The 26,145-nt window shown below is 34.1% G+C and overlaps 1 protein-coding gene across 11 annotated transcripts in view; it reads left to right on the top strand.

The window, feature by feature from the left end:
- LOC129738637 (broad-complex core protein isoforms 1/2/3/4/5) overlaps positions 1-26,145 on the top strand; it is a 257,900-nt gene that overhangs the window by 169,634 nt on the left and 62,121 nt on the right. The window contains exon 1 of one of the 11 annotated variants that reach the window (XM_055729889.1): positions 18,511-18,661. The exons of 9 other annotated variants lie outside the window; for them this stretch is intronic. The gene's annotated coding sequence lies outside the window, so the exon portion shown is untranslated. Of the gene's footprint in view, positions 1-18,510; positions 18,662-26,145 lie in introns of those variants that run through there. One more of the 11 variants, XM_055729882.1, reaches the window with a different exon arrangement.

Here is a 26,145-nt window from a genome sequence, read left to right as displayed (position 1 = left end):
TAGGGTAATTGAATAAAAGAAGCATATGATGCGTACATAAGTCAACAACATATAGAAAAACATGCTTACGCAAAGCAACGACGATGACAGTTGAATTGGGATTTTTTATCTGAACACACAGCTGAGATATTTAGAGTGGCCCACGTTCCTCACCCTCCCCTACAAAAAAGGTGGATTTTCGAGTAATTTTCCTAAAAAAATTTCTATAAAATAGACTTTTGAAGTTCGAGAAAATGCTGAATTGTCCCAACTCAAGTTTTCAAAACTTTAGAATAAGTTCGAAATATTTCATGAAAATGTTCTAGTCTAATAATCAAAATACAATTATTACATACGAAACCCTAATTCTTTACTGGTATTTTATTACACTGAGTTAACAATCATTTCTGGATGTTAATTTTTCTACATTTAAGAATTGTATGTGATAAACCGGTTGGATGAACACTCGAAAATAACCAGCTAGATCTTTCAAAAGCTGCTTTTTTCATTTTTGCACGTTTTAGCTTTAAGATGACATTAAATAAAATAAGAAAAAGTACATAAGTCAATTTTAGAAGGACAGACAAACTTCATAACATAACCAATTAGAGGCCGTACAACACATTAAAAAAGAAATCGGAATTCATTTGCGTTCTAAAACATGTTTTTCTTTAATATTTCTGCCATTCTCGTATACATTTTCGATACAATCGTTTTTGTGAGGTCTCAAAAAATCTAATATGGCTCTCGGCACTACCTTAATTAAATATTCTTTGAGTAATCGGATGGTAATCTTCGGTTTAGATTATATTACTACGGTGTTTATCGATATGAACTGTAGTCCAGCCAAGAAGACGCTGCATATGTATATAAAAGCGTTTACATCACCTGTATTTAACCTTTGTTTATGCAATCTAGTAGTGTCATGAAAAAATCAGATTTTTTCTTCGAGGTGTACTGATTTGTGGCAAAACCGCCTGGTATCTTTGATGGAAATTCGCAAAAGGGATCAGGGATACTGTCCGAAATTTTCATACACCTAATGGAATTCTTCACATGAAGACTACGTGAAAATTTACATGGATTTTTGCCACCATGAAAATCACGTGAAACCTACGTGAATTTCAGGTAGCAAACAGAGCTGGCGCAGCATCAGAATTTACGTAATTTTCATATGTGTTGTATGTGAAAACAACACAACGTAGGTCGAATGTGAAAAGGGATGCGTTCTGCTACATGCGATTCACGTAGATTTTATTGAATTATAAACGTAGTTGGTTTTTTCGGATCTTATAATTAAAGTGTGTTGATTTTGCAGGACAATTAAGTTTTTTTATACACGATGCCCTTTTTATTTTCAATTGAAACTTTGTACACTTTTTTCTTCACATACCTAACACATAATATCGCATCGAAGACGGCGTTAGGGTTGCCTCCATAGTAATTGCCCGGTCGTCCTAGCTGCCCCAATTTCGAATTCTGTTAAAATAACAAAAAATATAAATAACGAATACACAACAAAATTTTAACTACCGTAATCTGGTGGAACTTTGATCAACATGAAATTTCTGCAGATAATCGTCATTAAATAAATAAAAAGTTGAAATATCTGAAAACTGTTTACTTCGTTTGAAAGTCTGTAAATTGAGTTACATATAAGCTAACTTTAACTATTAATAAAAGATTTTTGATGTTATTTAAAATGTAATTTTAAAATCTTAAAATATCTGTTTTTTCGAACGCTCACAAACAAACCGCCCTCCTGATCAAATTTATGCATTAAGGAGCAAATGGGTTGTTTTATGTGAAAGTTCAATTTTTAACTTAGTTTATCTTTAGTTTAAGTGTTATTTTTAAGGTCATTTGGTGATAATTTTCGGATATTGAAAAAAAACGTGGTTTTCCATGAGAAAGTCCGTATGGTAAAAATTGCTAAAACCCTATCAAATGGTTCAATTTGAAGAAAAAAAGAACATGGGAACAGTGCGAAGATCTATGGAATTGCAGGAAGGTAAAATTTCGTTTGTTTTTGAGGCCCAAAAAATTGAGAAATGCTTATAATTTTTACCCCTAGATGTATGCAGCAACGTTGATAATTGAATTGATTATAAAAGTGTATGAAAAAAAACGTTGAAAAAATCAGTAAAGTCTTAACAAAATTTACTGTTGTTTATCAATTTTTGGAAATGTTTTTCAAAGCTAGTTTTTGTGCTTCTAACCAACACATACCCTTCAAATTTTCATATACTATAGTCCACAAGAGGATTTTTTTATTCAGTTTAACATACTTGAGTTCAACTTTAACAGCTCATCCGTCATCTAGTATAGTATAGAGAAATAATGTGATACGTGTGATAGTGTGATAAGTGATACTTATTAAGTAAAATATGCAAAAAAAAATTAAATGAATATTATTTCTATTAACTATAGATTTGCGAAAAAAAGTATGAACATTTGAGCAGCTTTTTAATCTAAGGTTATTGAATTCTATATCATTTGATGCGAAATTGAAAATACACCGCAAGCATAATCTTCAAATCAACAAGGTGATCGACATTAAAACCTCATTAAAAATTATCAAAAACAATTGCACTGATACACATTTTGTTGGTAAATGTAAACAAAGCGTGGAATACTTTCTTAAATATTTTTATTACGTTTTATTTATTCAAGTTTCTAAAATTTCCATGGTGCAAGAACAGGCAAATATAGTATTTATTTATAATAATTGGCATCCCTGACTAAGTTGTGTCCGGAATAAACGCTATTATCACAGTTACACGAATTTCTCGAATTAATACCTCCATTTTGTCCACTAGAGGATGCTGATGCTGTCGCTGTATGGAGAAAACAACTGTGGTAAATATTGGTTTAGTATATTTGCTGCTAGCCTAACGTCATTGCATACTTTAGGCGCAAATTTCTAATATGCAGATAAATACAGTATTTTTAGACCCATTCAACAGATAATTACTGGATAAACATTAACTATTGGACAAATTATAATAATTTCGTGATAACCAATGATCATGATACATTCAGAAGAAATAAACATCTTTTTGAACTCTAGGGTTAATTGATCCCATAACATGGGGGAGAGTGGGACATTTTTCATAACTTTTCTTTTGGCATAAGAAAACTTCAAAGATAGTAATAACGTATTTTAAGTTCTGAATGTGTATAAAAACACCAAAATATATTTTCTGCCACGCGTGGCGTAGAAGATAGCCTTCCAGTCTTCTAAGCCAGGGGGTATGACATCGAATCCCGGTCACGGCATACATAGTACAATTTCGGTGGGTTGGTGGTTTTAGCATTTGTAAGATGCTAGCCATCAAATCCTCGAAGGATGTACGCTAAGAGTTAAGAAAAAAGGAATCTCTTCGAGGAAACATCATGTTTCATTGAGATTCTGTAAGTGTTTGTGTTCGTTTAAAAAAAAATAGGTGGCCCTAGATACCCCACAGAATGTGACCCACGATTCCCCACAAGCAATGATTTGCAAATTGGTTGCGCCTGTGTGACACATTGATGTTCCATCAAAAAATCCATTTCCACGTGAAAGAGCATTACAAAACTAAGATCATCAGCGTATATGCATATTTTGTTATGTACTTTACGTCTTCCACGGATGCAATTTTACGAGTGCTTGTTTTAAAGGATAGTTAAATAACCAAGGCCGGATTAACGGGGGGGGCAAAAGGGGCAATTGCCCCGGGCCCCCCGGCTCAAGGGGCCCCCCGAGCAGGAAAAAAAATTACTGTAATCATACTGCTTTAAGCTTTAAAAATTCAGCCAAACAAGAATTGAAACGAGAAAAATTTGAAATGAAACGTAAAATATAACAAGTAAGAGGGCCCCAGTGAAATGATATCTCTAATAGTTTTACTATTAGGGGAGAGGCGGGCTATATGCGCATATTAAGGAAAACCCTCGTTTTCTCCCATATTCCGATAGATAGGAGTCTGAAAACTATATGCACATGAGCGGACATCTGTTTTCTATACGTTAGAGCATTTTTTCTGTTAAAATCTCTTACAGTTTTTGTGGAAATAATTTTATAATAAAAGAAGTCAAAATAGCCGATTTCCGAAACCGGCGGGCTAAATGCGCATATTTATATTTTAAGCTATATTTCATTTACACTTGCAATATTTTAAAACTATTTAATTGAAAATGGTGGAAACGGATGTTAAGCATACGTCAAGGCTGAAATTTTGGTGAAATTTTTTACATCACTAGTTCTTTTGCATGAAACATAGTTAAGTATGCCATATGGCCATATTTCATGGTAATATTTTGTTCATATTGTATTTCTATCAGATCAATATGAAGTTCTTCTTTTTTCGCGGTAAGATCGTGATTTGAGCGTAGATTTAATGTTTAAATGAAAGAAAGTAAAAAATTTATAAGAACAATCTATTTTTCTTGATATAGGCATTTAACCTGCCTTGATATGGGCATTCAGAACCTGTCTGTTATTCCACTATCTTATCATTTACAACTTTGCCAAAAGCTTCAATTTGTTGAATTTTCGATTTCCAGATGAATGAGAAAGAAAAACAATTCAAATTTTTGTTCCCAGAATCTGTACGCACAATAATTAAAGTTCAGTATATAATAACAAAACTGACAAAAATCTTGTTTGAATTTTTAAATTTTTTCGACTCTACACCCAGAAATTTGAAAAATATTAAAAATATTATGTTTTAATTACTCTGACATTTGACTGACATTAATATCCAGAAATATTAAAAATTAACAATTCCAGTTATTTAAATTTATGCACCCGAACATTTTAATTTTTTCATGCCATGTGTTAAAAGCGTATTACCCTCAAACTGCACTGATTAGATATGATGAATCTTTAGCCATATCGTCAATCGGCTGTATGCGCATATTACCCAACATGCGCATTTAGGAACACTTCCCCCTATATAAGTTAAGAGGGCCTCCCTAAAACAAGAATTGCAGATTTTTTCCCACATTTTCATTGGTTGGGCAAATCAGTACAAATATTTTCAAAACCAAAAAAAAATGGGCATTTGGTTTGTTTTACATAAAATCCGAAGAAATCAAATCCAGCGATCAATTGAAAAAAATATTTATTAAAAGTGACCAACACCAAACACCTCAATTTTTCACTTTTTATCGAACATGTCAACAACGTTCGAATTGTTTTAAAAACTACAAAAAAAAACAAGGAAAGGAAATTCAGACCAATATGAGTTTTGTTTGAGCCAGATCATAGTTCGCTTTTCTTGTCCGGTGAAAATTATGAAAATAAAGATAATATTCTAGGAGTTACTCGCCAATAACTCCTTAAATATTTTCTTTAGTTTTTAATCAATTTTAAATCAATCATTGTTTTTTCAATATGAGATATTTTTTCCACTCACTTTATAAGAATCCAAAAGATGCAAGATTGTTGTAAGGTTTTCGATCATTATTGAAATTTTCACTTTATTTTAAAATTATCCTCTACTTAGCCGGATATCAGCTTGGTATTTTCTAGTTGATCAATCTCAAATTATGTTTGAACATAAAAACACACTCATAGTTGAATTTCAAAATTCGTTGAGTGATTCTCTAAATACGAATATGATTTTAATCTTATCTTCGCCCAGATTTATGATTCTGTGTCTCGAACATTAGCCACTTATTGAAGAACTATTTGACAAAAGTTTCTGTCATTTCTGTCATATTTGATCTGATTAGAATCTTTCTCTTCATACAAAATTGTAAATACTTCGTATTAATTTTTCGATTTCCAGCACATTACATGAACATTATTTTTATTGAAGATATGACATTGAAATACCTAAAACATTAGGATTTGAATTACAGATTTTGCAATTCCTGATTTGGTGCTGATAGCAACCTTGTTTCTGAATTTTACATGTGAAATTCATTTGTTATCGGTTTCTCAACTCTTGATTTGAAATTGTGATTTTAATTTGAGACACAGAATTGAGGTTCTGACGAAAATTTGGTTTTGAATTTTACTCTTGAACTCTTTTATCTGTATCTCTATGTAGTTTGTCTTTATTTCCATTATTTTTTTCTAATTTTTAATTCAAAATCTAAGTAAGATCTAAATGTTATTTCCCAATTGTCATGGTGCAAATATTTATTCTACTTTCGATCTTTCTAAGGCAACATTTGCACGAGATGTTTTAACAATTATTATTGTTTGGTTCTGCAAGTAATGTGAATAATTCTGGCAAACACTGGGCTTTCTTCAAAGGTTTTTGGCAACTTTCTTTAATTTCACAATTGAATATTGGATCATGCCCGTATAAAACCGAATATTCTGGAAATATACTGAACTTGTTTCCAGTTTCTTCATATTTTTAAAATATTATATTTTCTCTGTTACGGAATATGAAAAAAAAGTGATTCATAGGGGCCCCCCGAGAAAAATTGTTCCGGCCCCCCCGAAGGCTTAATCCGGCTCTGTAAATAATAGAAGCATATGATACGTACATAAGTCAACAACTTATAGAAAAAACATGCTTACGCAAAGCGACGACGATGACTGTTGGATTGAGATTCTTATCTCAACGCTCAGCTGAGATATTCAAAGTGGCCCACGTTTCCCGAAGGCCCACGTTACCCCACTTTCCCCTACATTTTGAAAAAGTTTTCTAAAAAAATTGAAAGTATACCAGTTCTTGTAAAATATGGCATTATGAAGTTCTCATTATACTCTAACGATTGACATATTTGAACAAATAATTTTATGATATTATGGGATTTTTTCATGTGGGAAACGTTTCAGAGTGATAAAAAAAGATCTTCAAATCACACTGTGTTAAATTATTCAAACAAAGTCCAATAATTCGAAAAAAAATTAAATTTGTTAAGATAACAGAATTATTGTTTTGCTCTGTTGGCACATTTTTCTTGAACATTTGATATTTGTAAGGAATCCTTATTCTCCCTCAAGTCTCCTCATTCTCCCTACTGAAGAAATTTCTAATTTTTTTGACTACGTCATTGTGATTTCCCATCAATCTTAAAACTTTTGGTGCGTCATTGGGAAATTTTTTTTAAAGCCATTTAAGTTAAATGTTTCGGAATCTACCATTAGAACTGACATAGATTTTTCACGAAAGTGCCCAGATTTTTTGTTTATGTATTTATTGCATTTTTACAGCTTAAATAATAAACTATGCTTCTGATTATTCAATCTATGCTCATAACAGTTCCTAGCCATTAGAATAGGCGTCACAGTACATGTTATACTAAATGCACTAGCAATCTATAGTCGATGAACGAAATTGCAGCAATATTGCTTAATACCAAAGCTAACCATCACGCTAAAGGAATGAAGAACAAGGACAAGTAATAAAGCCCAACCGAAATCCGCAACAATTACCTCCTGCACCCTACTAGGCCTGGACCTGATCAGGCCAGGCGAGGCGAGACCGTTGGGTAGCGCGCGGCACGGTTAGAAACGTGGAAAAGTGTCTTTTTTTACTTTGCCGCCTCATCGCCGTCCTACAGTCGTTTGCTATTCAATTTCAAAAAAGGGAAAACACTGTAATAGGATAAAAAGCACTAGCAAGCAAGGGTGATACAATTTTAAATAGTGGGATGATGCTGTGGAGGACCAAGGCGGACAAAATATAGAAAAAAAAAATGTTACTCTAAAGCTAACGAGAGGAAGCAAGAAAGAGCGAAAACCCGTGCAAATAGAAGCATAAAATAAAACAAGACTAAAGTGGTGGAATGATGAGCCGCGGGGGCTTCGTGAAAATTATGTGTATAGTTACTAAATATTAACAATAATATGAATTTACGAACACAGAGAGAAAAAAAGCAGCGCCACTGCTGCTGTAATGTTCGGGTGCTCTAATTTTTTTTTTTAAGAAGGAGAAGAAAAGGGGATTCTCCGCTAAAACGAGTATGTATTCACGATCGAATGTAAAATTGCGAATAATGTTGGGGTTGTTTTTTTCCTGTTGTGTTTGGAAAATATTAAAATGTAGGTAAGAGTTATGACATGAGGGAGGAAAGAACTTTTCTATACATTCAAAGCACATATAGCCCATAAAAATCCGCGCATTGGGTTGTTTTTCGTCATCTAAACCGACATTTTGCCAACGTACGCGGGTTAGAAATAATAGCACATCTAATGTACCTATACCCACCTACCGATTACCTAAGCTGACATTAGTAGCACAGCAGAACAGAGTAAATCGATTTTTGAAATCCTTTAGGTTAATATGATTGCCAAAACGACGAATCCTTTGAGGATAAACCTCGACTAAAACTACATTAACAGGTGGTATGAAATAAATCTATAATAATTGCTTTTACTAAGCCAAATCGAGCAGTCAAGCAATCGCTTAAAGTAATTGCTTCGGTTGTTATGTGTTTGTTTTGACAGCTGTTTTCTCAGTCAGCAGCTTTTAACTTTGAGAACAAGCTAGTTTGGTATGAATAAAGCCTAAATCTGAAGTAATTGCTTGGCAAATCTCCTAGCATCGATTTTCTAAGCTTGCTCGTTGTGATATTGCCGAACTGTTTCCTTCGATTATCCTCTTCTGACTGAGCTCCGCTCTCAGCTATGCTCTCTATTTATAGTCTCTTATACTCTTAGCGCACTCATCGGATTATGCCAGTTTCCTATTCTGTTCAGGATGCCACATCCTCCCTTTGATCAAAAATGGATTTCATGAGGTGACTTATAAAAACAAGGATCTTATATAACTATTATTATTCTAAAAATAGACTGCTCCTCATTACTGTTTTGTTTGTTTCAGTCAATTCTATTTATTAATTATTTCTTCATTTGATTGCGCTTCTCTATTCCTAATTTCACCTCAGTTTCCGGTTTCTATTCTCTTTCTCTTATTTTCCTCACACTTCGATTCATACTTCTTTTTTTTTAATATTTATTCCATTAACCTTATCACCGCTACTTTTCCTCATCGTAATGGATGAGATTCTGACTGGATCGATCGACTGTGCACCGAACCGAGGATTGCCGTGGAATCCTTTAACAATGGAGCAACTGAACGACCTTGACCTGGCTGACGATATTGTTTTGCTCGCCCAAACACAACCGGATATGCAGAGCAAACTCGACGACCTCACCGAAAGTTCCAAGGCAGCAGGTCTCAAAGCCAATGTCGGAAAGACCAAGTCGATGGAGATCAACACAGGAAATGCCTCCAGTTTCATGGTAGCTGGGCAACAAGTTTAGAAAGTGGAGTGCTTCCAGTATCTTGGTAGCCAGATAACGCCTGATGGTGGTACCAGGAAAGACATCGAAACCCGGATCAGAAAGGCCCGATTTGCGTTTGCGAGTCTCCGAAACATCTGGCGGTCACGCCAGATCTCTCTACGAACAAAAATCCGAATCTTCAACTCAAACGTCAAATCCGTATTGCTGTACGGGTGCGAAACTTGGTGCACATATGCGGTGACGACGCGAAAACTGCAAGTATTTGTAAACCACTGCCTGCGGAACATCATCCGCGCTTGGTGGCCTGGCAACTGGATCTCGAATGAGGAACTACATCGCTGGTGTCATCGTCGGGCGCTAGAAATCGAGATTCGGGAACGTAAGTGGAGATGGATTGGGCACACGCTGCGAAAAGATGAAAACGAGATTTGCAGAGAGGCGCTAGATTGCAATCCAGAAGGTCATCGAAGAAGAGGCAGGCCCAGAAACTCGTGGCGGCGAAGCCTAGCCGCTGAAATCCGAACTGTCGACGAGAATCTTGAGGTGAAGACGCTGGCTCCGGATCGTCAACAGTGGAGGTCTTTTACCACGGCCCTATGCACGGGAGGATCGGCGCGGGATCATTAAGTAAGGAAGTAAGTATTCCATTAACCTCTTCAGTTTCTTCACCTTTAAATTCATCTCTTTCTTTTTATTTCTTTCCTTGTTAAAAGGGACCCAATCCAATTCTCCCTTTTCACAAAGAAAAAAAAACTTTACCTCACGTATTGATATGTCAGATTACTTGTTTTATAAGTCTATCTTTCTTGCTTATATCTCAATTCTCATATTCTCTAAACATTTTTAATTTGAACTCTTTTCTTTTCTGTTTTTTTTTTTTTTAAACTTTTTTTCAGGTCATCCATTCTTTCCATTCCTTCTTTCTCTTACCACCTTATTTTCGACTAGTCCGCTGTCTTAGTAATTCCGATTTCGTTTTCGTTTTCTAAACTTACTTTCTTTGTCTCATTTTTCGTTATTTTTAAATCTTGTTTTTTTTTCTCTCATAATTCTTCTTAATATTTCGATTAATTTTGCTTACGTTTTTTATACTTTTTTCATATCATTTTTTTTCTCAACCTGATTCTGAGCTTATACCCAAATGCAGGATTTTAAAATTTTATTTTGTTTTCATCTGACCGGGAGCTTAACTCTGGTTCAGAATTTTGCCAATTTGCTTTTGTTATTTTTTTTTTAACCTGACCGTGAGCTTTTAAATACTCTGATTCAGGAATTATTTTCTCATTCAACCTGACCGTGAGCTTTTACTCTGATTCAGGATATTTTTCTTATTCCACCTGACCGTGAGCTTAAACTCTGATTCAGGATTTTTTTTCTCACTCCACCTGACCGTGAGCTTTTACTCTAATTCAGGATTTTTTTCCTTATTCCACCTAACCATGAGCTTAAACTCTGATTCAGGGCAAACAATTGCGTCTGGGCTAAACCCGATTGCTAATTTCAACACACTGCCTGGAGCTAAAACTGGGACTAGTGTTTTTCTCATCGTAACCACTTTAATTATCTCCTTCCTTTCATTTTGACACCTCGCAAAAAAAATTCTTTGCAATCCAGCCCAAATAAAGTTTCACAGAAACATTCGTCCTAGACATCGAACCGCTCAATAATGGGCACCACATTATGCGTCGCAGTATTTTACACAACCTTGCGCATTATTTAGCTTAACTCAACCATGGACGCCTCGTGCCACGTTGATTGCCGCAGCAACTTGCACCCGTCTGCATCTTTTGCTACATTTCGCATACACCGCTCCAGCTTAGTTTAAGCATCGCTAAACTTTTCACGCCACCACACATTACGGCCCGCCATATTTTATGCATCTTCCATCCTTGATCCTGGAATCACCATAGGTCCGTCCACCACCCCTCTCTTGCAGTAAACGATTCAAAACGAGCCTGGAGTTTGTATGGGATTTTGAGACATTTTGTTCGAGAGGAACATGAAAAACCAGTTTATAACTTCTGTCTCCTTTGACCGATTTCTTTCAAAAACGGGTTTTCTTAAAGCCTAAACTACGACAAACATTTCATCCAAAGATTTCATTTTAAGTAAAGTTAAGATAAAAAAGTTATTAAGCTTCAAAAATTGGCTAACTTTTTTAAGGGTGATATTCATCACTGTTTTAATGAGGCGGCTAAATGTCCGACTAGGACACTCAATGTGAAATGCATGCCGTTTCGTCAAATAATGACCGATTTTAACCATTGTTGTTGCTCGGTTGCAATTTTCGATGTTTTTCTAATATTTGTGTTTGGATGATATTCACTTGATAATTCGGAAAGAAGTAAGGGCGGAAAAATGCTTGACAATTAAAAAAAAAATTGCATAACCACAGGGGCTTAGGAACATGACTGGACAATTTGTGATGCCAATAAAAAAACAGTTTTTCATCAATAACTTATTTTATATTTAATAACTTATTTATAACTTATTCAATAACAATTATTGTATAACGTCATAAACTTATAAATAGTAATTATTTCGGATTGCCCGGATTTATCCGGGGCAAAACTTCAGAAAAGCTACCGGGATAGTGAAAGAAGTCCTAATCTGCCCGAACTAGGAAGAAAATTATAATACAGTAGTTTTTCGATTTTATCACGGTCAAAAAAAATTTCACCGTGAATATGGCGAAACCGTGAATTTTGCGAAACTAAAAATAGAAGTAGAAAAAAGTATTTTTACTGTCTTTAATCAATAATTTATAATGTTTTCGGTTGTGGAGACGTTTTGTATCAATAAATTTTGATCATTAGGCGTAATTATCAAAGATTACTAAACAAAAAGGATCGTTTTCAGTTCAAATTATTATTCTCTAAAGCAAATTTTTAGGTTTTTTCTTGAAATAAAACTATGTTGTATATCCATTAGATAGACTACATCTAATTAAAGTGAATTATTTTGTTTTGATGAAAATTTGACAGTCGTTTTCTCTTATTTCGATTTTGAAAAAAAGTTCAAAGAAATTAGCATCAAAAAAATTTTTCCTGCTAATTTCAAATTTCAATATTTTAATCTTAACACCATTTATGAACTTAAAAGTATATTTATTCGAAAAATATTTTGAAATTGGCTCAACTTAGACTTTTACAGTGTGTTTCTCGAAATTTGCTTTATGGACAGATAATCTTTTGTCTTTATATGTAGAAAAACAGAAATTTTAGTTATATTTTCAGACAAAGCTAGCAGAATTTCATTTTGGTTTTCCAAAATTATTTATTCAGACAATACTAAAGGCTATCCAATAAGGATTACGCACGCCACCCTTTAAAATAAACAAGTTCAACATAGAAATCAGAGACACTTATCTCTTTTCAAAAACGCCTAAATTCACCCACATTTTTATATGATTCGCAAAACCGAAAAAGTTAAATTTTTTAAAGCGACTAACCAACACAAATAACAACACTAGCATCAGCGTAACGTTAAAATACTTGTGTCGATTATTACAAGCGTTTTTAAAATCCAAATGACGATTTTAAACACTATAGATAAAATAAGCAGTTCGATGGCATTTTCATATTATTGGATACCTATATACTATAACATAAACCATAAAAAATATCATAAACAAAGACGCTATACGCTTTTGAAAGAAAATTAAGGTCCTGGAAATGGTTTCTGAATGATTTCTTAAAAAGCGTGATAAAATCGAAACAATAACCGTGATAAAATCGAGCGTGAATTTGGCGAGTATTGATAAAATCGAATAGTGATAAAATCGAGAAACTACTGTAATTTAAATTTTTTTTTAAGTTTTAACAAAAAAGTGGTAATTAATCAACTGTTTCTTGGTTGCTTATAGTATAATATCAAACGAAATACCCCTTAATGTATACAATCAACAGCAATGTTTACGTGTTCAATAATTGAAACACAGTCTGTTAAATATTAGAATCCGCGTGTCCAATTGTGACAAAATATGTTTGAATAAAAGGTCTCTAGTAATGGTTTCAAAACATATTTATGATCTCTAGGGGAGATAAACCCGAGTCTACTGATTACCTCTCCGACACCTTACCAATAGGCCAAATCGACAGACAAAACAAGCCAAGCTGTAGCTCTATTATTCAGTTGACTTCATTAATTCGCTGCTAGATTCCCCGGAAGAAAACGCTCATCTTGCCTTCATTAATGGTGCTCATAATGCCTCGGGGTGTTTCAGTGACTGTGACTGGTTTTCAGCTTTCGCAAAATTTTTTAAAATGTTTTTATCTACTTTTTCAAGTTTCATCCAATTAGGCAATGGACTATTTGAGTGTCTGAACATGAAACAATGATGTAATTCACATATTACAGCTGTTCTCTATGGTTAAATAAGCGTTTTGCTTAAGGTGGCCATTATGCCCCCATCTCCCCTATTTTTTATGTAACTTATTTATAATACCAAGTTTTTGAATCAAATAGGGGAGATGGGGGCATAATGGCCACCTTAAGGAAAACGGTTATTTAACCATAGAAAAAGCTATAATATGGAGGTTACATTATTGTTTCGTGTTCAGACACTTGAAAAGCCTATTCTCTAACGGGCTGAAACGTGAAAAACTAGATGATAACGTTAAAAAATGCATTTTAAAAATTTTTGCCAAAAGCTGAAAACCAGCCACTGTGGAGGCATAATGAGAACCCCCCCTGAGGCAGTATGAGCACCATTAATCAGGGCAAGATGTGCGTTTTCTGCCGGGGAATCTAGCAGCGAATTCAATTCGATGAAGTCAGGTGAGTCGTAGATTCATCAAACAAAGCAATAACAAAATAATCTAGGTCTGTTTGTAGAATACAAACAATTAACGCACGCTCATACATTATGTGCTTTGTTCGGAGGATGATGCTACTAGCCGTATAATGTAACAATAAAAAAATCGATCATGAATTGTAAATGAAAAAAAATCACCTCGAACGGAATTCGAACTCTAGTCTTTTGATTACCTCTCCGACACCTTACCAATAGGCTAAATCGTCGGATGAAAACCAGTCAAGGTGTGGCGCTATGAGTCAATTTTAATTCGCTGCTAGATTCTACGGCAGAAAATGCTCATTATGCCTCGATAATATGGTGCTCTATATGCCCCTAGACAACAAATACATTTAGAGTAAAAAATACTTCAAAATATTCTGTTAGCTTAAATCATGAAAATAAATCTTAGGATGGATGAAATTTTAATGTTAACTAACGCGTAATGCAAAACATTCATATCCCAGCATATGGAAATGCGATTGATGAGATTTAGTTCTGATTTGCATTTTGTTGTATTTTGCCCCAGACAGCTAACTGAATTATAAAAATATTTGTTAAAAAAAAATTTGGTGATTGTTCGCACAAAATTTGAACCCCAACAGTGTTGGGATAGGATAATGAAAGCAATATAAAGTTTGTAGGTGATATCATTAAGCCAATCCGTCAAACTAGGTAAAGTTTTTTATGGCATCGAAAAATGTAAAAATTTGTTCATCTATTGCTCGAATTTTTAAATTTTTTATGAGAATCAAAAACTTTTAAAAACTCTTTCACGATGTTTAAAACTATGTCATCATCAATTTGTTATCATTCAATTATATCTTTATTACAGTATATTGAAATAAAATTTGAATGAGTGTTATGGTATACAAATGTTGCATCTAACCCTGCTTTTGCATGATGCCCCGTTTGATGGTAACTTGCAAAAAACTTTGATTTTAATGTAAAATCTAATGAAACACTTGTAAATGTATAGTCTTTAATAATTTTTTTATGTCATTGAGAAGCCATTACTCATAAGAACACCAATTGCAGGTATTTTTGGTCCTGTTGAAACTAATTTTTACACTTTTCTGCACATATGAATGTTGCATACATTTAGGGTTAGAAAAATACTACAAGATTCTTCTAGCTGAAATCATAAATATAAATGTTTGGATGAATGAAATTTCAATTAAGACAAATGCGTGATGCAAAACATTCATATTCGAGCATATAGAAACGAGATTTACAAGGTGTGATTGCATTTTGTTGCATCTTACCCCAGACAGGCAACTGAATTATAAAAATATTTATTTAAAAAAAATTGGTGACTGTCCGAAAAATATTTTACACCAACAGTGTTGGGATCGGATGATTTAACCAGTAAAAAGTTTGTAGGTGATATTAATCAGCCAATCCGTCATACTGGGTAAAGTTTTTTACGGCATCGAAAAATGATAAAATTTGTACATTTATTGATGTATTTTTTTAAATTTTGAATGAAAATGAAAAACTTGAAAAAATAGCTTAAGATGTGAGAAACTATGTCTGATCACCATAAGAATTAGAGACATCAAAAGGTAGTCAAACTAAACCTGCTCCAGAATAAATAAATGTGGGTTTTATTTTAAATTTTCGAGCAAAAAAAAAAAAAATAAACAAGAAATTCAAAGCTAAGATTTGATCCCACAACATTTGATCTACTTTAACAGTACGACATCGACTAGTAATCCGTCTTGGACCAAAAAAGGATACAACAAATAATAGTGTATCCATAGGTCAATGTAAAATCCAAAGAACATAAGATAACGCACTGTCCACCGTAAATCCTGATAAACGAACTATCGTCAGCATCATCATCATCATCACCATCATCATCATCACCTTCTTCGGCGTCCTTGTTGTTGTTGTTGCTGTTGTCAAATCTTCACTTTATCAGTGCTTCCAGTGGGAAATGCGATACGATAGCCTGTCCTGTCCTGCCTTGTCCTGTCCACCCCAAAAACAACAGAATCCTTGAAGTCGCGCGCGGCGCCACCTTTTACTTATCCACCACAAGTGACTGCACTCGCACACCTGTGTGATGTGGTGTGAAGAAGAGTTGATACTGTAAGGTCGTCCCCATCATCGAACTGCACGGCATGTGGCTTAATCAGCAGGACGTGCGGGTTCAGCTGGACCAAGAAAACAGCGTCGAGCGTCGTCGTCGTCGGGTCAGGTCGATTGTTCCGGTTGGATCGGTCGGTCAGTCGGAAGCATGCAGCCAAAACGCTGGAGTGGAATTAAAAAATATAATTTTTGATACATGTTATAGTGTATAGTTCTTGCCTGCTGTCGGTCGAACGGATGTCGAGGGATTGGGAGGGGGGAAGAGGTCGAATAAAAAGAATCTCGTAACTGCTGCCGGTCGACACGGTCCTCCTCCTTGTTTGGGGTGGTAGCCCAAGTACGGCTCGGCCGTTACAACCGAGAACAACAATCAGTAGTGGTGGAACGATGTGAGGGTGGCCGCCGTCTTCGTCGTTCGATGATACTGACGGCGGCGGCCGCGACGTCGTTGGCTTCCACGAGGATAATAGCCGCCACACCGCCACCGCCACCGTGTAAATCCTGTGAGAGATCGACTGGGTGTGGGTGCTCCGGAAAAAAACCGAACGGGATGGATGACGACGGAATGGGCGCGAAATTCAAAGGGGGTGGTGGCGTGGACGAACTGAGAATGCTGACTCTGCTGCCGTTGCTGTATCTGTGTGACTTTTTTCTCGCTATGTTCGTATTTTTATTTTTATTTTCGTTGTAGAAAAACTGGGTGGATTTGTATTAGTGCTGGATGGGTGGTGGTGTGTTAAGGTCGCAATGGTTTGGGAAAATCATCGGGAAAAGCGGAAAGGAAAAGAAGTGTATTTTTTATGTAGCTCACTCGCGGATGCTGTTCAGGCTGATGTTGATGTTGATGATGCTGATGCTGCTCTGATGCTGCTGCTTCCTCTCCTGGCCTTTGGTAGGTACTTGGGAAAAACCGAGCCTTGGCACGGCACCACGTCAAGTATATAGAGCACACAGCGATATTAGTAATAATGTATATACATAAGGAAAACAACACATTATTATATACAATTTTCGTTTTTCCGATAGAGAAAAAATTGGTGTAGCAAATCAGCAAAAGATTTCTAACCGCCAAACTGAACATACACGCAATTACATCCGCGGTCTAAGTTCGTTCAATTTTTTTTAAGTTTTTCGATACATTTCCCTCAAATCGAGATCAACGGGTAGGGAACAAAACTAGTAACAGTGCACGGAGATTAGCAGTTTTGGTGAACCGATCAAAGTGGTTATGTTTGATAATTAGTTGCACAAAAAGCTTAAAAACCATTTATTGGATCAAAATAAACAACAAATTCGAAGGACAAGTGAACACTTTAAGACATCAGTTTCGGATTCCAAGGAATGTTACAGCACGTCAAACTATCCCAAATAGAATAGAAAATCAACAGCGCTAGTGTCTAAGCGCGAACGCGCAAAATTGATAACGCTCGTTTGGGGGAAACCGAAATGAAAAAAAATTAAAGTAATTAGCTTGCCTAGAGCTCTCTCAGCGGTTATAAAAAAAATTGCCAAAAAAGAGAACCAGAATCGTCAGAATCGAAAGAGCTGTTTATATATACATGTGATATTAACCCCCCAGCAGCCGAGGAGCAAACCGCGCGCTCCAAGAAGACATCGAGAAACGCGACGGAGGAACAACGCGGAAAACTATATACATTAAAAACGGCAACTACCATCAAAAATATTCGCCAAAAAAATGTGAAAAAGTAAAACCGATTTTTTTCGGTTTTCGTGTGCTGTGGTGGCTGGCTGCTTATTTTTCGTGAGTGTGTCTTTTTGATACTTGACTGTGTGTGAGCGCGCCCCGTTTGGAAGTTTTCTATCCTTTTTTATTACTGCAGAAGCAGAAGAAGCAGCAGCAGCAGTTAGTACATGCTCTATTTTTCGCATTTTGTATTACAATATTTAGTTAGTGTTCTGTGTCGGCATCGCCCGGGAGGGAGTCGATGATGCACACGGAATAACGGAAATATGGCACCGCGTTAAAAGAGCTGTCCATTTTCGTTACCTCATTTACACAACTGCATTTGTTTCCCGTACCCAAAAAAACACCTGAATTCAATGGAGACGATTATTACTGGACTGCACCACTCCCAGGAAGCAACTCTTTTTGTCTGTGTTATTAATTTTTAGTGTTATCGATTAGTTCGTGTCAAACATCAAAGTGATATCGCAATAAAGAAAAACATCTTGGAGAGTAACAAACATCTACTGGAGCTGTGCAAATCATACAAAACAAAAAAGCAAATACAAAACAAAGCATCCTTACAAAACCCAAAGTGCTCAAATGAAAAAAATCACTTAAAACAACCAAAAAAAACACAAACCATTCAAGAAAATGGAAAAGCTACTACCTTTCGCTGGGCCTTCGCTACTAGTAGGATCTTGGCCAAACTGATTTAAGGGGTGTAAATTTGTGTGGTGTGAAAGTGAAATTTTAAACCATCATCTCATGTGCCAAACAAAATACTAACGGTGGCAGTGGTAATTTCAAAACAAAAACAAAAAAATCCAATCTACCGTACTGCCAACCACCACTGGACTGGAATACCCAGGATTTTAATTAAACCAACCGACCATCCCTCATCTAGATTAAGGTAAAATTTTGGTTCTAGAAACCTTTTTTTTTGTTTCAAAAGGTGCTTTCAATCAATAAAACGTAAGAATGAAAAAATCCTATTTCTTTAGACTCCAAGATTTAAATCCCTATGACGTTATATGAGATTTATATGACACTTATTTGTTAAAATGTTTAATGGAATTGGAGCTGTGCAAAATTTCAATTGGAAGACTATATGGCGACCGTCAAACACCTTCGAGTATAGTTGAAAACACGCAGGAGAAAAGGTGAAAATTTATCAAACCACAATATTATGAAAAACTTTCATACTATCAGCTCAAACAAGTAGCTCTTTAATGTTGAAACTCTGGAAAGTAATCAAAAAGGAATAACTGGTTCCCATCTTCATTTTAAGATTTTTATCTGATTTTTAAGTTGCAGATTGTGGGCGTAAAACGCTTGTTCATAATTACCCCCTTGCCTATGGGGTAGTTATGAACACTGTAACGATTCTTGTTATGTGACTTTTGATATTTGCTTTATTTCTAGATTGAAACCACGTCTAAACAATGCATTGTAGTGAGATTTGTTGATTTTTTAAATTTACTGATGAGAAGTTACAGGTTATTTTCAGTTTTTCATAGTTGGGAGGCATCTTTTCATATAATCACAAATCCACAATTATAAAAAATATATAAATTAATGTTATAGGCTTATTTTCAAGATTTAGATGGTTATCGTGATTTTGAAGGTAAGAAGTAAATTTTAATCATAAACATCATCATCTTGTTAAGTATGGGGTAAATACGAACACGTCTTCGTGCGTGGGTAGATTTTTTTTTCAGCATAAAATCATATGGAGCCACATGGAGCATCAATTACCAAACATAAAACTTTCAATAACAACATTTTATCTCTATTCACATTGACGAGGGAGTCAATTGAAAAGACACGTCTCAAAACGATTTTCGTTTCTCAGAGACATAAGTTTTGTTAATAACTGTAGCTACAAAATTTATACAGTTAGGTTTGCAAGTTTTAATCGTAACTTATCAATAGAATGACAAACTATCACATTTGATCAGTTTTGAGACCCTACTATGACCCTAACGGCGCTTAAGGCGTTTGTTCGGAATTAACCCTTGTTCATAATTACCCCACTTAGCCCTATAATACCCAATAGATAAAACAGTGGGTACTATATTTTATAGTTGTTTATGGATGTGAATTGATGTATGTACATTCAACAATATATTGTCAAGAAAAAGAAACAATTAATTGACAAGATTACACCCGTAAATAAAATTTTAACCACGTAAGAACATTTGAAGTGTTGCTCCCCTTAAATACAAGCTTACCTTTACAGATATATTTTTCATAGATTGTAACGGAATAAAGGGGAAGATTGGATTATTTTTTTAAGAAAAATGAACTGAGGCCCACATATTTTACACCTTTGGTTGTCAAACAGGGCTGTAGGAAGAACCACCTTTACATATTTCATTAATCATTTTTAAGTTCTTTTACATTACAAGTTTTTTGTTTTGAAAAGAATCTCTTGAAAAAACATCCTTAAATCTTTGAAATGGTAAGCTATATTTATATTAAAATTCCTTTAGTAGAAAAATAGATAACTTTAAAGTGTGTTCAAGAAGCTGGTGAGTTCAGCTTATTTGATTTGAACCTAGAAGAAGTTTTTTAAAGAATAAATCAAACTTTCAAAAGTTAAAGTACATAATAGATTTAAACTTTGCGGTTCAAATCTGGATCATGCAAACTTATTCAAATTCTTGATTTAAGTTTGAAATTTGGCTTTCGAAAAAAAAACTGGAATATTAACTATGTTAAACAACACACAAAAAAAGGAATTTCGTGTAATTTGTTTTACAGGAAATTTACAAAAACTATTTTTTACTTGAAAATCAATCAATTATGGATAATTTAAAAAAAAAAAAACAGGGTTTTTCAAGAAAAATATGGCAAAATCCACTCAAATTCTACTTTAAATTTGTAGCTTTCACCTGAATTATATACCGTAAAATGGGGTTGATAGGGACATGGATATGAATCGGGACGTAAATCAGAAAAATTGTTGTGGTCCGAATGTCAATCCATCTACACACTATTTTTTCCCCTTTCAGGATCAAAACGTTCCTTGATTTATAGCACAAAAACAAGTATAAATTAAACTTTTTTTAAAGGCATACACCGTATTAACCGATTTCGGCTTTACAGACTGAATATATGACGTGAACCATTTAAGATTAACATAAAAAAAAATTTACTTCATGCTGTCTGAATTAATTTAATAAAGCGTTTTTTTAAGCAAGCCAAATTTCATACTATAAGAAGTGTTTTTTGGCAATACATCAAATATTGATGTGACATGTCTACAACTTTGGTTTATAGTGAAAAATTCCTTCAACAGGATTTGGGGAATAAAGGAAGGAAATTATTTTAAACTGCTTCGAACGGTGACACATTTTAACAAAAAACTATTTTGACCACTTATCTTGTGGTTAATCGGGACATGTCCATACAACTGTTTAAAATCCCCTAAGATTGTCAAAAATAATGTTGAACTGAACAAAATTTACTTTTAAGATGATCCTAGAAGAATACGGCTTCCAGCTTTCGCAGGAAATCTAGGAATGAAATTTTAAATTTTATTTGAATTTTTTGCCAATGCAGTTAGGCACTACCATCAACATTTCTTCGAATATATGTGTGGGTGATAAAAATGAATATTCTGGGGCTTGCAAAAATAAAAAAAAATATTTGAAAACAAAAAACTATGCACTAATTTGCCTTCTAAAATGCTAAAAGCTATGTACGAGTTTCGTATCAAATAAGCAACTTTCATTCCACTTAGGGGAGAAATTTTTTTTCAAAATTGATAGTTATGAAATTATTTTATCTACTACACGGTACAATTTCATATTCTACAGAAAAAAAAAACTATTCCTGACTTTAGATTCCAAATCAGGATTTCCATTACAGGCCAAGAATGGAAAGTTGTTTCAGGCTCTCAACCATGAATCCATTATTTTAATTCTGACGTTTTGGGTTTCATATTTCATCATATTATATTGAATTTATAATGTTTATTTTAACTTTTAATCCGACTTACGAATTTGAATTAAAATGTGAATAAAATGAAAAAATATATGAACCTGACTCTGAATTTTAAATTCAGGATCACCATTTCGAAGCTTAATAATGTTTGAACTCCGCATAAGTACTTAATTTTAATTTTTTTTAATGGGATTTTTAAAAATTGAGTTTGAGAACTTCATATAAGTATCAAACAAAAACTCAGGTTGGTTTTTAATTTTGTTTTCATATTTAGAAAATTAATATTAAAATGTTGAAAAGGCATGTCAGTTTCCAAATTTGAACAATTTAAAAACAGCATTTCATTTCGATTTTTTAATGACGATACGAACCTAAAATCAAGTATCCCAACTGAATACCAAATCTGAAATAGGAAAACAGGAATACAAGTTTTGATAAACTGAAGCAGAGGGCTGAACATGTGATTAGTTTTCAAGGTTTTGAGGTTATCTCTGAGTTAAGATTGTTACTTTTGAATAACCTTACTTAATAATCAAAATTCGATTAAGAATATCAAATTTTTAGTGTAGAATAGAAAATATCACTTGCTTTTCTGACCCTTAGATGAGGGGGGGGAGGGTTTAACCCCCAAAACCCCTCGGTTCATACGTCCATGACTGTCAAGTATCCCAAACTGCTTCAGAAGGTGTCATACTCAACTCGTACAAATTCTAAAATTCATTAGGTACTTCTACAATCCAAGCAAATGGGATTGAACGAAAAAAACATCGTTCAATAGAAAACCCTCTCAGCTTTGGCTGGAGTCATAATTAGGGTAAATAAGAAAAAAAAACTCCTAAATATATACAGCGGCAACCGACATATTGTTTTAATAGAACTCAATCCTGGATGATGGAAAAGAGGAAAATCTGGATTTGACAAGACAGAAATACATTCCTTCCACAATAATTAGTCACTCAACCTATCCTTTCACTTTAAAATGCTCGTTTATTCGAGTGTTAGTAGATCAAACATCAAGCTTTGTATGAATTTGAGTCATTGAGAATTCAATCTTTGATTTCAACTGTAATTAGTCAAATTGCTCACAATTATTAGTCAAATTAAGGTTCATGGCAACACTCGAAGATCAACATGGAAATCACCATGTTTATGACAAACATTTAAGGGCTTATTATGTTTGTATACATTCAAGGGGCAATTTGGGTTGAGCTAGCAATTAAGAATTTTTTTTTGGCTTGCCAAAAAGTGACCAAATATTTTGTGGAATGTGATGGATGCTGTAACAACTGTGGGTCACTTTTATTTTCCCAAACATTATTGAAATTACGCGTTTTATCTGAGTTGAGTAATTTGTAGCCTTTTGTCACTGTTACTCATTGTGTTTAAGCAGGGCCGGATAAAGCATTCGGGGGGCTCGGGGCAATTTTTCTAAGGGGCCCTTATTTAAAAAAAAATTATATTGTGAAAACAAATTATATTTCTGCGCTACTCAGCTGTCTTATATTTAGTAGCCATAAAAATGAAACTCCATTAAAAAAAATCCATATTAAACTTAAAGATTAACCAGAGAGTTATATAAATGTTTGAAATGAAATAAATGAAGATGGACATTTAAAGTTCATCTCTACAAAGGTTAAATAAAAAAAAGGATCACGATACAGAATCGTATGAAACATGCAAATGCAGCACAAAAAGTAAAACTGCTGATCGTTTATCCATACTCGAGAGACCAACTCTGATTAAATGTTCAGTCCCACGATAAAATTTCAGTCTAAGTCAAAACTACAATTCAGAGAAAAAATAAAAGTTACTTTACAGGATAACATTTGAAAAGCATGTGGATTCCATATTTTAATGTGGGAGATTGATTTGAATTTTAAATTCATAGACTTCTACATCAAAACTCGAAATACATATTTGAATAAAGCATAGAAATTTGAAATAAAATTTTAAATCAAGAATCTGTTGAAGGATAAAAATTCCAGATCAAAATAAATAAATCAAGGTTTCAAATAAAACTTTCGAGCTCATAGACAGACTATTAATTATTAAAATTTGAATTTATCTCATATGTAGATGTTAAACATATTTTCGAGAACAAAATTGGCCTTGCTCGAGTGCGGTGGCATATTTTTCCGCGGTCGTGTTTTGCTTTGTGATTTTTCCAAATTTATTTATCTTTCATGTTTAATGACCAAGTTTCAATAATTTTGACAGTGCGGTAAATTATTTTATATCGGTCAATTCTTCAAGTAGTGTACAATAAACGGAAGTTGTAATCGTGTGTGAAGTTGGTGGAGGTGGACGAATCAAAGGGGCTGGTACTTCGCCTTCCGAACCGAACCAGAACCGTTTTGCTCCCAAAGTAGTGAACCTTCATATAAGAGAAGCGACATCTGATCCCTCTTAAAATAAAATATGTGGCAACATCGTTTAAATCTTGGACAAAAAAATCCTCAGCACTGTTTACTGGCTCAATGTTCAAGATCTATAGTGAACGTTCCTTCAATCCAACGAAACAACATTGAACTCGATGCCCGAAGGATCGCGATAAACGGTATGAATGACTTGAATTTCGTTAACAATTCAGTTTTCTAACTAGGAACACGATTCACCAAAGCATTGAAAAAAAATTGCAACTAATAATAAATTCATATGACCAGCTTTAAAATTATCTGTTTGAACTATAACAACAATCACAATACCTTCCTTGGATGAGTTTTCAATAAAAAAGGTAAAAGCTCTGCGACAAATGCTCGGATCGATTGGAATCGATTTTGACAGTTCTTTTGTATCGATTGGAATTTTGTGTTTGAGACGTCGCTTTTCTTATATGTAGGTTCACTATCCCAAAGTGCTGTTGGGTTGCAGCAGGGGAACTGAACTTTAAGATCGTTTAATCTTTTAAAAAATTTGAAGATAAATGCCTGTCTTTCATTTTCATTTCCTAAGTATTAGAGTTTCGTTTAACAAAACAAGTTCCTTTTTTTGCTAAACATGCTTGATTTTGTTATTTGAGGCCCTCAGAGCCAAAAAGGTATAAGTGACAAAATGGTCGATTTTAAGTTAATGATGCCAAACGATTCTTCATATTTCAAACTATATTTGGTGTTTTTTCAGAATTTTACAATTTTATTTACATACTTTTACGTTCGAGAGCAAAATACAAATTTTCTGAAAATATATGGAAAATGGCCAAACACAACAACTTTAAATCGTTTTTTTTCTCAAAATAAACTTTCATGTACTTAAATCCCTTTTGGCTCCAAGGGCCTCATTTGAAATATTTACATTTTCAAATTTGAAATGTTTACTTTGAATATACTATGAATATATTTACTCAAATTGATGGGAAAAGAAAAAAAAAATGTATTTAAAAGTATTGATATTCAAAACATTTCTTTGTGCTCTTCACTTTAAAATTCAGTATCGATCTATCTTTTTTGAATTCTAACCTAGTCAAACAATGTTAATAATTCAATGAAACTTATACTGTACTTGAAACAAGAACATTGAACGTTAACTCGTGTTTTAAAAACTTATACTCGTTATTAGATCACATGTAACGTTTATTTCATATTCGTTGTAATGCAATCATGAACGCTAAGCAAAATTTGAAACTTCTCGACTACCATGCGGTTTTAGTCTGTCAATCAACTAGGTTCGGTTTTGCCGCAGCTCCGAAAACTGTAATCTAAGCAAATAAAGTTCATATCGTGCGTCATCCCAATTGGAATCGTATTACCTTGAAATTATCAGCACATTTTGGCTAGTTTGAACAGTTTGGCGAACAAGTTTATGATAGTCCCGAAAAAGTACGCTTTTAATCTTATCAGTGTAGTATATAAGTGCCACAAACGGCGCACCATTACCATACACTGCAAACGCAGTTTCACAAAGTTTTTTTTCCTTCTTTTTCGGCACCAATGTGATGATGATACCACTTAATCGTAAACACCGTTAGATGACTTGGAAACTTTTTTCGACAAAGAAACCAAACTGATAACAAACACTTTTATTTAAAGTGAAATTTATGGCAAATGAGCGAACAAACATATGGCAGATTAGACACCACTACACGACTAATGTTTTCCTGCAAGTTTAGTCTGGAGCGAAATTGGGAACAATAAGTCATTGAAATTTCGATGATAATGAAGAACATGGCATTTGCACTTGCAGTAAATATTGAATATAAAGTTCATTTTAGGGCCATTGATCTTTACTACTATATTGAATATAAAGAAAGTTACATTCACGATATACTTACTTACATATATGCGAAACAATAGGGTTCAAGAATGTTCTTGATCACCATTTCAATAACTGAGCTGAGTAAGCTTTTAACTGAAATAGTGAAAAAAGACTATTGTTTCCACTAATCGATAATTATTTGCAAATTATAAAATGTGCGCAAACACTTGTGCGCACTTGTTTGCTAGTATCATT

This window comes from Uranotaenia lowii, chromosome 1, assembly GCF_029784155.1.
Source record: "Uranotaenia lowii strain MFRU-FL chromosome 1, ASM2978415v1, whole genome shotgun sequence".
In the NCBI taxonomy this organism is placed as follows: domain Eukaryota; kingdom Metazoa; phylum Arthropoda; class Insecta; order Diptera; family Culicidae; genus Uranotaenia; species Uranotaenia lowii.
This window is presented reverse-complemented; position numbering and strand designations above follow the sequence as displayed.